The 4,430-nt window shown below is 41.7% G+C and overlaps 1 pseudogene; it reads left to right on the top strand.

Annotated features, from left to right (window-relative positions):
- The first annotated feature begins 1,312 nt into the window (after positions 1-1,312).
- LOC124974266 (RNA-binding protein with serine-rich domain 1-like) lies at positions 1,313-2,133 on the top strand (annotated as a pseudogene).
- Positions 2,134-4,430: the final 2,297 nt, after the last annotated feature.

Genomic DNA, 4,430 nt, shown 5'->3' with positions numbered 1-4,430 from the left:
AATGAATGGTTTTTCAACAGACAATAGAAATGACTATCCAAATGGAAAAATAATGACCTACAAATTTCATCTCATATCATTTGTAAGAGGTTGGATTGTGATCCGCCAAGATGGACATCTAAGTAATAGGTTCCAGCATCTGCATGGCTTTCAGGTCAGTCAATGTACGAGGAGTGAAAACTCTTCAAGTTGAGCACACTCCTCAGCATAAAAGGTGCTCTGTTTGAATGGCTTAGAGATACTCTGCAAATCCTCTGTCCTTGAGGTCAGGAGACATTAATTTGTTATAACCTTTGGTAGTAGTGGATTCTGAGATGTAAGCAAGATATGTGATCTGCACATGCACAAAGCTAACTGTAATATGTAACCTAGGTAACATGATATGACTCTGGAATAGATAATAAACTGGACTGGTTTCCCACGGAAGCCACTTTTTGCTCTTTCCCATCTTGTATGCTTGCCTCTTTATTAGCTTTCCCCTTAAGCCTTATAGCCGGACTCCAATTAACCTGTACAGGTATCTGTAAGAAAAGACCACGTGCTTGGTTAAGGGACCATCAAAAAGGCAATAAAATCAAGGCTTTCAAATGAGATTGTCCTGGGTTTGTTGGGCAATCTCTATATTCAATGACAAGCATCTTTACATAATGAGGGGGAAATACAGATAAGAGAGGAGAAACAGAGGAGATAGTCAATGAAAGAATTTAGGGAAGCCTATGGTTATGCTTCCATAGGCCCAGAATGCCTGCAGCTCAGCAGCTGAAAGAGGTTGAGAGGACTCTCCCTCAGAGCTGGCTGAGGAAGCAGGGACCTGACAACACCTTGACTTATGTTTTGGGCCACTGGAACTGTGAGATTGTAAATGTCTGTTGTAAAGATCCACCTTGTGTGTGATCATGTGTTACAGCATCAGCAGAAAAATAACAGAACACACAAAAATTAATTCAAATATCTGACAGTTCAAAGTTTAATCTAGGACAATAATCTAATCTAGAACTATAAAGTTCACACAACAAAATAGGGAAAAGTCCACAAGAACTTGGTTGAGGTAGGAAGTGACTTATGAGAGAAAAAAATGAATGCTATCCATTAGCAAAAATCAAAATAAATAAATATAAATTAAAACAATTTATTTTAAGAATACACCATGAGGGAGCAGCTGAGGAAAGCAGGAGGAGGTAGTGGCAGCTAGAAGTTACTGCTCTTTAGTGTAATTGGCAACCCATCGGGTTTCATTTCTCAGACTCAAGTTAGAAGTGAGTGTTGAGGTAAGTGAGGCTGCCATTGCTGCTCTGAACTCCTGAAGGAAAGAATGGATTTATGAGGAGTGAAAAAGAAGAGCTTCATGGAGTCAAAAAAAAATAATAAACATCCAGCACTAGGGATCCCCCTCCTACCAAAATCAAGGACTGCTCTAAAGTCAGAGCGATCACCAAGGACATGAGTGAGAAGGATGATGGCAAGAATAAGCCTTGGAAGAGTTTCAGTGCTTCCAGTGGAAGCAGCAGTGATATGAAGTCTCTGTGCAGTTCCACCTTCAGCTCAGGATCCAGCAGCAGCACAGTATACAGCAGTGTCTCCAGCACCTCCTCTGCATCCAGGTGCTGGGGAAGCTCCAGCACATCCTGCTGCTCCCATTCCAGCAGCTCCTCTGGATCTCCCAGCCGTTCTGGGTGCAGACATGGCAAAGGTGGTGATCCTGCTCCAAAAGTCAAACCACCTCAAATACAAAAAGGAGAGGAAATGCAGAGCCCTTCCCCTAAACCCAAAGTGCATGTTGGAAGCCTCACCAGGAATGTGACCAAGGATAATAACATGGAGATATTTTCCACCTTTGCAAAATTAAAAAGATTGACATGCCTGTAGAATGGGTGTATCCTCATCTATCCAAAGGCTATTCATGTGTGGAGTTTGAGAATCAGATGAAGGTGAGAAGCCACTAAGCACATGGATGGAGGACAAATGGATGGCCAGGAGGTCACTGCTACTGCTGTGTTGGCCCCCTGGTCTAGGCTACCCATCATCCCAGTGATTCAGTCCTCCAAGAGAATGCTGCTGCCACCTCCTATATGGCATATGTCACCCCCACAGAGGAGGAGGAGATCCACTTTACAAGACACATGTCCCCCATGAGCAGACAGTCCTGCGCTGCAGGACACTGCCATCACAGAAACTGTTCCATTATAACTGCTCCAGATAAACAGACCCACCAAAACTCATCTCTACCTTATGTTCCACTCAGCTCAGTGCTGTCACTTTCCTAGCTAGAGTGTTGGCAGGAGAGGACCCTTGACTTGGGCTGGCTTAAAAGGCAGCAGTTGAGGACTTTCTTCTGCAGGCAGGTTCTGGCTGCAAAAGTGCTGATGGTTCAGGAATGTGCCCATTGAGGTGACCTGAAGGTTTCCCATTAGAAATCTCACCCATTACTGTCTTCCAGTGACGGAGCTCACAGGGACCAGCAAGCTTCCAGGTGGTACTCTGACCCAGACTCTTCATAGATGACTTGAGTTAGTCTGGCACTCTTAGTTACACCCTTTCTGTTGCTGAGCTGTGTCCACAGGAAGGGGACCAAGCCCCATTCCTGTTAAGCCTAGTCTTTTCCCTGCTGCTTGAATACATTTCCAACCTCTAGGGTTGCCTCCCACCTGTTAGATGCTACAAACGTTTCTGTCATTCTACACCTTCCCACACACCCCTGCCCCACATTTCCCTTATTCTCTGAAATTGGTGAGCAAGTTTTGAGTCAGCTCTGCAAGATCATGACTGCCATCATGGTGGTCCTGCAGGATACCTTGGAGACATGTACTTAATTTTTCCTCTCTCTTATTGTATAGTCAGTACTATAAACTTTGTTTTGAATTCAGTTACATAGTAGCAATTTAGATAAGGTTGGGTTTGTACTTTTTTATGTAGTGATGAAAATGTATTGAATAAATCTAGCATGAGAATGCAAAATTTAAAAAAAGCCAAAACTAGGAATGTAAAAGGCAAGCCAGTAACTGGAGGAAACATCTCACAATACAGATACCTGACAATGAACTCATATCTACATGTACAACACAAACTTATCATTTTTAGAAACAAAAAATTCTAATTAAAAATTAGGTAAATTATTTAAACAGACCTAAATTTAGGAGGGAAGGGAACTTGGGATTGAACTTAGGGGCACTTGAGCATGGATCACATACCCAGCCCTATTTTGTATTATTATTTTTTTTTTGCGGTGCTGGGGATCGAACCCAGGGCCTTGTGTTTGCAAGGCAAGCACTCTACCGGCTGAGCTATCTTCCCAGCCCCCTATTTTGTATTTTATTTGAAGACGGGGTCTGACTGAGTTCTTTAGTGTGCCTGGCTTTTGCTGAGGGTGGCTTTGAACTCATGATACTCCTGCCTCCTGAACTGCTGGCATTATAGCATGTTACTGTGCCCAACTAAATAGACAAACAAATTTTAAAAGAAAACATATGAATGGTCATTAAGCACATAAAACCCACTCAGTCAATAAGGAAAAACTCATGAATACCACAATAAAACATGTCCAAGTATGGTATTTATTAAAATGGATCAAATTAAAAATACCTGACAATACAGACTCATGATAAGAATACAGAGAAATAGAACTTTCACACTCTGCTGCCAGATTAAAATGGTACAAATACTTTCTTAAACAGTTCAGTAATTTCTCTAAAATGTAAGCATGGAACTACCATATTATTCACTATCCTATGCCTAGATATTTACCATGGAGAAATGAAATCCTGCAATTATACAAAGATGGGTATGTGGGTAATTATAACAGAGAATTAGATACCACTTTTGCTAAAAGCACTCTTTACACAGGCCTTTCACTGCCCAAATAGTAACTTCAAGCAGGATAAAATTTGCCATCTCTGCTTTCAATTTGGTTTTTATCATCTGAGTCTTTGGACCAGATCTCTTTTCAGTTCTGTACAAAAACTAAAAGGTTTATGAGCTTAAATTTAACTAATTTATCTTGTCCCACTTCACAACTAAGGACACCAATATAAGAGTAAGTTTTAAGATTTTCAGGGACATTCAATTGCCAGATTTTATAACTTCCGGTTCCGGACCCATTCAGTGGCTCCTACCAGTCTCCTGTCACTGTCCTAAACTGGCACTCAGTTTAGGTTCTAGGAGCAGCAGAGCCTCACAGACAGATCATTCCACTAAATGGGAACAATTACCCCCCACTGGAACTGAGGCTGCCACACTAAGCTGGAGCAATTATGCCTTGTGTACTGATGGCTCCTCTTAGCTGATAAGGCCTTCTCCAGAGCCACCTCATAGAACCAGTTCTGAGAGTAATGACCAACCACAACATAGTCTGATGAGATGAACTGCTTTATCAGCTATAAAAACCCCTATTCAAATGCCATACACTTGACTTTTCAGACTTTTCTGTAAAACCT

Source organism: Sciurus carolinensis, unplaced genomic scaffold, assembly GCF_902686445.1.
Source record: "Sciurus carolinensis unplaced genomic scaffold, mSciCar1.2, whole genome shotgun sequence".
Taxonomy (NCBI): domain Eukaryota; kingdom Metazoa; phylum Chordata; class Mammalia; order Rodentia; family Sciuridae; genus Sciurus; species Sciurus carolinensis.
Note: the sequence above shows the minus strand (reverse complement) of the source record. Positions and strands in the feature narration are given on the sequence as shown.